This window comes from Mirounga leonina, unplaced genomic scaffold, assembly GCF_011800145.1.
Source record: "Mirounga leonina isolate KUSES-001 unplaced genomic scaffold, KU_Mleo_1.0 Mir_104, whole genome shotgun sequence".
NCBI classification, from domain to species: domain Eukaryota; kingdom Metazoa; phylum Chordata; class Mammalia; order Carnivora; family Phocidae; genus Mirounga; species Mirounga leonina.
In genome coordinates, this window is record NW_023270231.1 from 17,612,596 (window position 1) to 17,622,967 (window position 10,372).

A 10,372-nucleotide genomic window follows, 5' to 3' on the forward strand; every position below is an offset into this window, starting at 1 on the left:
CAGGGAGAAATCATGGGAAGAGATGAGCCCACAATGGCAGATGGGACCAATGTTTAGAAAGAAGTTCTAAACTTCTTAGTTTAGATGGGGGCAAGTGGGGGAGTGTCCAGGTCTGATAGAGACCTCTAGTTCAGACCATTTCATTAGACATAATTAAACGGAAGCTCTGGCAAAGCAAAGGTCTCTCTTCAGTAGGAGATCAACTTAGCGAAGATTTTGGGCTCCCTGAGAAAGATGCAGAGAAGCCCAACTTTCTGAGAAACCTCATCCCCCCAGCCTCTTGTATCTGATGGCGCTCCCGGATACCAGTTTTTATTTCCTGCTTTGTCACCCCCACTGTCCCTAAAGCTCCTTTCTGAGAAGCCATGGCACAGTGGGTGTTTGGACTGTGGCAGTAGCCAGGCAGAGAGGAAGATGCCCCCTGCCAACCCCACCTGCCCTGGTAGATCAGCCAGGCAGGTACCTAGCCAGGAACACCTATAGATGCTAAAGAGGCCTTCCAGGGGGGCCAGAAATGTTTCTCCTTGTCCCTTTCTTTTGTCATTTCAACATTAACTTGCCGTTCAGTTGGGAAAGGTGAGGGCCCTTTGGTCATCTGTCCCTGGCTGTGTGACGTGGCCAAAGCCTTGTGAGCCTGAGTTTTCTCAGCTGAAAAGGTGATGTGAGGGTGGCCCTAGATCCAGTCCATGAAGCACCCGTGTGAGGAGGAGGATGTCCCTGCTCGCTCCCTTCTCCCAACTCCCTCTTCCCGGAAGCCTAGGCTCCTCTCACCCCCCCAGACCACGCTGAAGGCGGCATAGGGTAGCAGGGTCTGCTCTAGACAGCAGGCTCCCTCCAGATGGGGTTACAGACCATAGTCTAAATATTTCAGAAGTTATAAATCCAGCTAATAAACTATTAAATAAAATGTGTTCTATTGCCTGGAAGGACAGAGCTTCCTTATGACCTGGAATTAGGCCCAACCTTGGAGTTTCACACGAGCACCTGTCCTCTGCTACTCTTATTCTGTTTGCCTGCACTGTAAGGGGCCTTGCTCAGGCAGCCCGCACATTCCGCCCCCCGCCCCCCGGCGAACAGCACCCACTGGCCGCATGGCCCACCCTAGTGAAAATAGGATGGGGGAGAGGCCCATGAAAGCCTGCAAGTGGGCTCAGACATTTAACAAGGAGCCCCAGGATCTTGGGACCCTGGAGCATCATCTGGAAGGGAGCTGCTTAGGTTCCAACTGGGACACAACCGTTGTCCCCCCAGATTCCTCACTTGGGCAGGGGAGAGGGCTGGGGCCCCTCTTGCCCTGGTCAGAGGATGCAGGACATGGAGCCAGGAAACAAAATTATGTTCTTGGTTCTGCTATTTTCAAATGAGATCTTACGTCCGTCCTGGTATCTCTCTGCACCTCAGTCTCACCGACTGCAAAATGACAGAGCCAATCTATTTAGTCTCTGAGTTTCCTTCTGAGAGAGAGAATGAGCTAGAGAGAGAGAGCATGAGACAGGGGAGGGTCAGAGGGAGAAGCAGACTCCCTGCTGAGCAGGGAGCCCGTCTGAGTTTCCTTCTGGCTCTGACCCGGGGTCCTGCAGCTGACCCTGCCCTCAGGCCAGTGGGTGCTAGTCAGTTGGTCACCAGCTTCTCCAGGCCTTCCTGCCTGGGGCAGCCCCTCCAGGTCCACAGTTATCTTTGGAATTGAGCTCTTGACTTCCCTAAACAGCGGGTCTGGAACTAAAAAGCCAACAAACTAACAAAAACCTTTAATTGATTTCATGTGTGACCTGGGATCATAAAAGTAATCAAATCTTGACCAAGCTTGCCAATACAGGCTTCTAGGTCACCTAGGCGGGAGGGCCCTTCTTTATGCCTGTTGACAGCCGGATCAGCCCTCCCAAGCCAGTTTGTAATCAGGATCTTTAAAGAAAATAAGTGAATTAGGCAAATTGAGAGGACAGAAGGTTCCTTTGAGTTTTGGAGCTTGGGGACAGCCCTGGTGAGAACAGATAAGGCTAGAGGAGGAGTGATGGGAGGGGTGGGGAGGAGAGGGCATGGGGGGAGGGGCACAGGAGGAAGAAGGGAATCATTATTAGCAGTTAGTGAGTTCTACCACGGGCCTGTTACCTGTGCCAAAATTTTACATACATTTTCTCAATGATTTAAAGATTTCAGAGACCAGTAAAATCCTCTCCTTTCCAATGAACAATTTTGGGAGCTGAAAATGAGTGAGTTTCTGGGTTGTTTTTTTTTTTTTTTTGCCAAAGAAAGACATTAGAAAACAAATTCTATTATTTATCCATTTGACAAATATTTACTGAGAGCCTGCTATGTGCCGGGCATTATTTCAGGTCCTGGGGTAGAGCTGTGAACCAGATAGACAAAGATGCCTGTGTCCTGGGAGAAGTCAGACAATGGACCCAACAGGAAATAAGTAATAGGTCTGACAGTGGTGGTGGTGGTAAGTGCTATGACCGAGAAACAAGTCGGGCAAGGGAGAAGGGACGGGGCCCAAGGGGGTTGGATTGTATTTTAAACAGGGTGCTCAGGGAGGGTGCCCTTGAGAAACACATATCTGAATAAAGTTCTGGAGCTGGTGAGGGGGTGAATCTCGGGTAAGTGGGTGGGTTAAGGATTCTGGCCCAGGCAACTGTAAGCACAAAGGCTTGTCGCCCTTTCACTTACAAAATAAAAATAGAGTGAGGATAAAATCTCAGCATGAAGGCCAATCCTTCTTCCGGGAGGGTAATTGGTAAACTATTCTGGTGATATATATGCATCGTCTCTGTATCTAGCTAGCTAGCTATCTTGATAGAAGCATAGATGGACATATACATGTGGTCTTTGTCATGATTTTTCTTATTATGCCATAAAAGGGTAAGAACATGTCTCAAGTCAGTATCTGTCTGCAGATTAACCTGTGGCCATTGATGGTTGCTGCATTTTACGGGGGGGGGGGGGGGCATCTGAGCCTCAGAGAGGGAGCGGCCTTGCCTAGGGTCACAACCGCTAGTACCCATCCGGGCAGTATTTGAACTCAGATCCAGGTCCTGTGCTCTTAACAATAAGCTGCCTTGGTCTGCTCTGCAGCCACACCTCCGCCGACCCCCGCCCCGGGCTCCCCGAGTGCTGAGTAAAAGAGCAGCTTGGCCATCTGGTGAAACCTGATTTCCCCTTCCTCTTTCTCTTGCCCAAGGGGCCGGGGCAGTGAGCACAGCCCCTGGGCTGGCAGGACTGAGGGTGGGCGGGTGGAGCCACAGACTTTGCTCCTTTCTGGAGATCAGTGGGCAGCTCCCTGGCGCCGGGCCTGCTGGGGCCTTTGTGTTGGCATTTGCCCCATCAGGAAGCCTAGCTAGGCAGGCTGGGTCTGGCCTAGGAGAGCGCATTGCTTCAAAACCCATCCATGCCAGCGAGCAGCCTCTGGTCAGCTGCTCTGTGCCCAGCTCTGTACTGGGAACTTTGTGGGTCATTGTGCTCAGATGAACTCCGTCAGCAACCATGAAGGGCAGGCGAGAGGGCTGTTCATTTGTTCACTCGGTCATTCCCACCTCCATCCCACCAGAATTTGCTGAACACCGGATCTTTTCAGAGAACGTGGTCTGAGTCTCTAAGATGTGCCAAGCATTAGGCCGGCGCTTGTGTTCTTATTTAAAGAGGTATTAAATTAGCATAGGATGTAGGGAGAGATTCTTTGGGGTAGGTGGAGGGATTTATTTAGATTGGAGGAGAACTGGAGAAGTTTTGAAAGGCAGTAAGCTCTGGGCTGGGCCCTGCAAAGCCAGGGACCTTGGAAAGTGCAGGGCTAGGAAAGGGCCTTCAGGCAGGGGGAGCAGGCTGCACAAAGGCTGGGCAGTCAGATAAAAAAGGGTGTGTTTGCCAACCAAGAGCTCTGGAGCAGTTTCCCTGCAGGATGGTGGGAAGAGAGGTTGTTAGGTTAGTCAGAGAGGACGCTGAGAAAGAAAGTTCGCCAGCTGGTCTCTGAGCGACCCTGGGCCCGTCATCTACATCTCTGACTCTCTCCCACACATGGGTACTGATGGGGTTCAGGACAGGCCACCCCAAAATATGCTACTTTGGTATATTGATTATTTTGAATTAAAGTTACTTAAGAAACAACCTGTGCAAAAAAGGATATAATGACTCTCCTTTGTCCCCTGGAAAGCAGGAAATAAATTTCCCATGTGTAGGGTACCCTCCCTATACCAGGAGAGAGGTCCTTATCACTAGAGATAGGGAATTTAGGGCAAGAAGGCTGTGTAAACAAACCTTGTTACTTCTTCACTCATTTACTACCCCAAGCCCAAACTTATTTGTCTTGTCAATTCTTCACAAATGTACTGTTTCTTTGTCTAAAAGCTGCCTGCCCTGGTCACTTCTTTGAGTCTCATATTTTTGTGAGCTCCCATACATGTGAAATTAAATTTGTTTTTCTCCTGTTAATCTCTCTTATGTCCATTTAATTGTTTAATTGTTAATCATTTTATTGATTATTAATTATTTGATTGTTAGACCAGCCAAAGAACCTAGAAGGGAAGAAAGGAAAAGCTTTCCTCCCCTATGGTATACACAGTCACACATATACAAGCTTCCACACCCACACCCATACATATATGTACACGCATGTGCGCGTGCGCGCGCGCGCACACACACACACATTCTGTTGTGCCTTTCCTGATACCACTAGGCAATTAACTCATTTCTTAGTGGACACTGACTATAATTTAACTCAGTTCTGGTGCTACCTACCTGGAGTCGCACAGGTTACGGGCTCAGTCCCATAAGACTGTCCCCCAATTCAGATGTCCAAGGTGGACACTGGGCTTCTGGTGGACAGGCTATAAATTGGAGGTTCCCTAACCCGCCCTCCTCGGGTTTGATTAATTTTCTAAAGTGGCTCATGGGACTCAGAAGAACTATGTACTTAACTAGGTTACGGATTTATTGTAAAAGGATCTAACTCAAGAACAGCCAGATGGAAGAGATGCACAGGGCAAGGTATGGGGGAAGGAGTGAGGAGCTTCCATGCTCCCTGGAGCACATCACCAGATCTCCATGTGTTCACCAGCCTGGAAGCTCTCTGGGGCTCTGTCCTTTGGGTTTTAGGGAGGCTTCCTTACATAGGCACAATGGATTAAGTCATCGGTCATTCATGACTGATTCAGCCTCCCTCCAATCCTTCTCCCGTCCCAGGAGGTCAGGCGGTGGGACTGAAAGTTCTAATCCTATAATCCCGGTTAGTTCCCAGATAACCAGGCAGCTAGCTCCCATCCTTAGGGGCTTTCCAGAAGTTACCTGCTGACAAACTTAGGGGTAGCTGAAAGGGGCTTGTTATGAATAACAAAACCTTTATCACTCTTTTCACTTAGGAAATTCCAAACGTTTTAGGAGCTCTGTGCTCTAAACAGGGATGAAGATGGGGATATATATTTATTATAAACCACAATATCACAGACATACATACTCATAAACACATATACACCCCCCCACACACACACACACAAATGCAAGGAGGGAACACAAGGACAGGATGTACAGACTGACCCTACTACTGGCCTGGAAAGAGGAAGAAGACATGAATAGCAAAGGGAACGAGTGACATCATTTGAGTCCCAAGTAGGGAGGGGAGCAGGCTTAACGCCGGAGTCCTGGCCTCTCCCCCAACCTTGCTGCCTCATGCTGTTGTTTTATTGGGACTTACGGGGCTGCTTTCTCCCCTGAAATACTCTTCCCCTTCACAACAGGGCTGGTGATCAGGGCCTGCAAAGAGCACATACTCCAGCCACAGTGGTGAGGGCTCCCCGGGGGGATGGGGAGACTGGGTCCTTGTCCTAGGACACCCCAAACCCTCCCCTTATCAGACTTCAGTGGAGCAAACACACCAACAGATCAGTGGAAGCCTTTTCTGATTTCTCTCTTTATTTAACCTCAGTCTTGAACTTCCAGATGCTTTATTGATTGTGCAGACACTTTCATTTCCCAGGACTGCGATGTACATGTTACTTTTATAAATTCTGTATTAAATTTTGATTTCAAAAAGAGAGAAAATTGAAAAAATAACATCTGTGAGTGCCTGTCAGCATTTTAGTGTTTCAAACATGTACTCATTTTAGAAGTGACTAGTCTTGTGCCCAGCAGGCTGACCCATCGGCAGTGGTATTCATTCATTCATTTTAAAATGCTGATGGGGCACCTGCCATAAGCTGGATGGTTATAGTCACTGTGATAACAATCGTGAACCCAACAGACAAGGTTTCTGTATCCAAGGAGACTACTGGAGAAAGGTGGCAAGCAAGTTAGCAAACCAAGGAATAAGCAACAGTAAGGAATGTCTCTAAGGTCACTGAAACTTACATTTAAAATGGTTAAAATGGTAATTTTTATGTTACCATTTTATGCTAAATTTTGCCAAAGTAAAAAATACTGATTTTTTTTTTTTTAAACGGAAGAGGTGGGCTGATTTCCCCGAGATGGTTGGGGAAAACCTTTCTGGAGGAGGGACCTTTCTGGAGGAGGGAGAGTGGACAGAGTGGAGGGCGGATAGGACCCAGGCGGCTTGGCTGCACCGGGATCGTGGGCCAGGTGGGCAGGGGCAGCAGCCTGCGGGAGGGAAACAACGGAAGGACTGTAGCTGTGGGAGTGACCTAATCTGGCTTACCCATTGAAAAGACCAGTCAGGCTGCCGTGTGGCGCAGAGCCGGCCAGGAGACGCAGAGGCAGGCGTGGGGGGCGATGTGGCAGTCCAAGCGAGAGGTGAGGTCTCTCCCCTTCAGCATCGGGGCCCCCTTACCCCGTTTCCCTGACTGTCCCCACATCACAGGGCCGGCGGGTCACATGTTGGAAAGGAAGATGAGGAAATCAGTGTTGAAATCTGCCGGTGTCTGTGTCAGGGGCAAAGGCTCCATTTCTGGGGCTGGGGCGTGGCCGGCGGGGCCCCTCCGCTAGCCTGCTGCACCCACTGGCAGGAGGAGGAGAGGGGCAGGGGCCCAGGGCTCCAGGGGAATGGCTTACAAGAGCCTGGGCCTGAGAGTTTGGCAAGTGAGCTCACCTCCCCAGGCCTCGGTTTCCTCATCTGACAAAGCAGGATAGTAACAGTACTCACATTGCAAGCTCATTGCAAAGGTTCAATAAGGTCATGGGTGTCAAGCTGGCCCCATAGTTTCTAACATAGGGTAAGCATCCAGTGAAAGATAGCTGTCATCATCATCAAAATCATCATCATCATCCTCATTTTGCTTTGGAAATCTAAAACATTTATTCAGTCTGCTCTGGGTACATTAAGACCATGAGACTTCCCCATCTGAAGGTTATACATTGAGTTTAAGTCCCTTTGATTAATAAGGGACTTAGTATATTCCGAGGGCATCTCAGGGTCAGGGTCAGGGTCAGGGTCAGGGTCTGGAACTTCATCTTGTAACACGGGGGGCTCTGCTAGGTCCCTTAACACCCTGGTCTTTATACACTCACAGCACCTAGAGTTAGATGCTCAATCTCTGTGTTTCCTGCTAGACATGCTCCATTAAGAAAGGACCACTCCGCCCCTAGGCATTGCTGTGTTAATAGGGCACTGGTTAAGAATCTGGACTTCCTGTATATATCCAAAATAATTGAAAACAGCATCTTGAAGGGCTATTTGCACATTCATGTTCATAGCTACATTATTTTCAGTAGCCAAGAGGTGGAAGCAACCCAATGTCCGTCAACAGATGAATGGATAAGCAAAATGTGGTGTATGCAAGCAATGAAATGTTATTCTGCCTAAAAGGGAAGGAAATTCTGACAGACTGCTACAACAAGGATGAACCTTGAAGACATTATGCTAATAAACCAGTCACAGGACAAATACTGTAGGGTTCCATTTGAGGTATATGAGGTATCCAAAGTAATCAAATTCATAGAAACAGAAAGTAGAATGATGGTTGCCACAAGCTTAGGAAAGGGGGAAGTGGGGAATTATTTAATAGGTAGAGTTTCAGTTTTGCAGGATGAAAAATTTCTGGATATCTGTTGCACAGCAATGTGAATACACTTAACAGCACTGAACCATACACTTCAAAATGATTACAAGTTTTATGTTGTGTGTTTTTTAATCACAATTAAAAAAATAAATAAATAAAGACTCCAGGCTTCTGAGAAGAGAGGCCTAAGTTACCACCTGGATTCCAGCATAACTGTACCAATAGCTCACTGTGGAAGTGTGTATTGCATGAGATATTCATGTAAAACTCAGTGTTTGGCACATGGTAGGTACTTAATAAATGTTATCTTTGCTTTTATTATCATAAGTGCTTGATAAGTATCTGCTGGAATGAATGAATGAAGCAAATATTTGAAGACTAAGTAACTCTCACTCATCCCATGGGACTTGTGTTTGGAACTATTGTTGGTCTTCCCCATTCCAGTGAAGTCCCCTCCCTAACCTTGGGATGGCCTCACCCATTGCTAAAACCAATGGTCCCATTTTGACTATCAGTGGTGATTGTCACAGTTGTTCATTCTTCCCTTCCTGGAAATCTTTTCTTCATCTGGCTTCAGGGACATCACTTAATGTCTTAGTCTCCTTTGCTGGTTTCCTCTTATCTCCCTGACCTCTCAGTGCTAATGTACCCAGAACCTAGTGATGGCTTCTCTTCTTTTCTCTTCTCTTCCCTACTCTTCTCTTCTCTTCTCTTCTCTCTCTTCTTTCTCTTCTCTCTCTTCTCTTCTCTTCTCTTCTCTTCTCCTCTTCTCTTCTCTTCTCTTCTCTTCTCTTCTTTCTCTTCTCTTCTCTTCTCTCCTCTCCTCTCCTTTCCTCTCCTCTCCCCTTCCCACCCCTTCCCTCCCTTCTTCCTCTCTTATCTCCTCTTCTCTTCTCTTCTTTCTTTTCTCTCTTCTTCTCTTCTCTTCTCTCTCTTCTCTTCTCTTCTCTTCTCTTCTCTTCTCTTCTCTTCTCTTTTCTCTCCTCTCCTCTCCTTTTCTCTTCTCTTCTCTCTACACTCACTCCCTAGACAATCTCAGCCAAACTTGTGGCTTCACATACCATTAATACCTCTTTTCTCTTCTCTTCTCTTCTCTTCTCTTCTCTTCTCTTCTTTCTCTTCTCTTCTCTCTCTTCTTCTCTTCTCTTCTCTTCTCTTCTCTTCTCTTCTCTTCTCTTCTCCTCTTCTCTTCTCTTCTCTTCTCTCTCTTCTCTTCTCTTCTCTTCTCTTCTCTTCTCTTCTCTTCTTCTCTTCTCTTCTCTTCTCTTCTCTTCTCTTCTTTCTCTTCTCTTCTCTTCACTCTGCATTCACCCTAGAGAATCTCAGCCATACCATTAATATACTGATGACTTCTAAATTTATGACTCTACCCTGGACCTCTCCCCTGAAATCCAGACTCATATATTCCTTCCCTACTTGATGTCTCCATATAGATGTCTAAGTCAATATTTTGGTAAACAAGTAGGAGAGGTCCAGTTTAATATAATCTAAAATAAACTTCCCATCTTAGTAAATGGCAAGTCCACTTCCAATTCTTCAGGCCAAAAACCTTGGAGTCATCCTTAACTTTTCTCTTTCTCTCATGTTCCACATTCAATCTGTCAGTAAATCCCATCTGTTCAGCCTTCAGAATATATATAGAAACTACCCACTTTCTTCCACTGCTACCATCTTGCTTCTAGCTTCAACATTCTTTGCCTGGATTATTGCTATTGCCCATGAGCTGTCTCCTTGCTTCTATCTTGAGCCCTCTCTCTCAATAACTTTATCCCAAAACAGCAATCAGAGTGATTTAAAAATGTGAGTAAGAAAATATGAAAAGCCAAAAGTGAATATCATACTCAATGGTTGAAGACTGAAAGCTTTTCCTCTAAGATCAAGAACAAGGCAAGGATGCCTGCTTTTGCTATTTCTAGAAATGTAGTACTGGAAGTTTTGGCCTGAGTAATTAAGCAAGAAAAAGAAATAAAAGATATCCAAATTAAAAAGGAAAAAGTAAAATTGTCTGCTTGCAGATGATAGAGCTCACATATAAAAAACTATAAAGATTCCCCAAAAAGAAGAGTTAAAACTAATAAATGAATTCAGCAAAGTAGCAGGGTACAAAGTCAACCCACAAAAATCAGATGCATTTTTATACACAATAAACAATTTGAAAAAGAAATTACAAACACAACTTCATTTACAGTAGCATCAGAAAGAATAGAATACTTCAGAATTAATTTAACCAAGGAGGTAAAAGATGTGTACAATGAAACCTACAAGACATTGCTGAAAGAAATTAAGGAAGACATAAATAAATAGAAACACTTCCCCTGTTCATAGATTAGAAGGCTTAATATTGTTAAAATGTTAATACAACCAAAAATGATTCACAATTAATGATTTACAATTCCTGTGAAAACCCCATGACCTTTTTTTTTTTTTTTTTTTGC

At 46.0% G+C, this 10,372-nt stretch overlaps 1 long non-coding RNA gene across 1 annotated transcript; it reads right to left on the bottom strand.

The window, feature by feature from the left end:
- Positions 1–5,880: 5,880 nt before the first annotated feature.
- LOC118016896 lies at positions 5,881–7,119 on the bottom strand. The gene is made up of 2 exons (XR_004680972.1): positions 6,638–7,119; positions 5,881–5,993 (listed from the first exon to the last, which is right to left on the bottom strand). It is a non-coding gene; the product is annotated as an uncharacterized LOC118016896 (long non-coding RNA).
- Between the last annotated feature and the right edge of the window lie 3,253 nt (positions 7,120–10,372).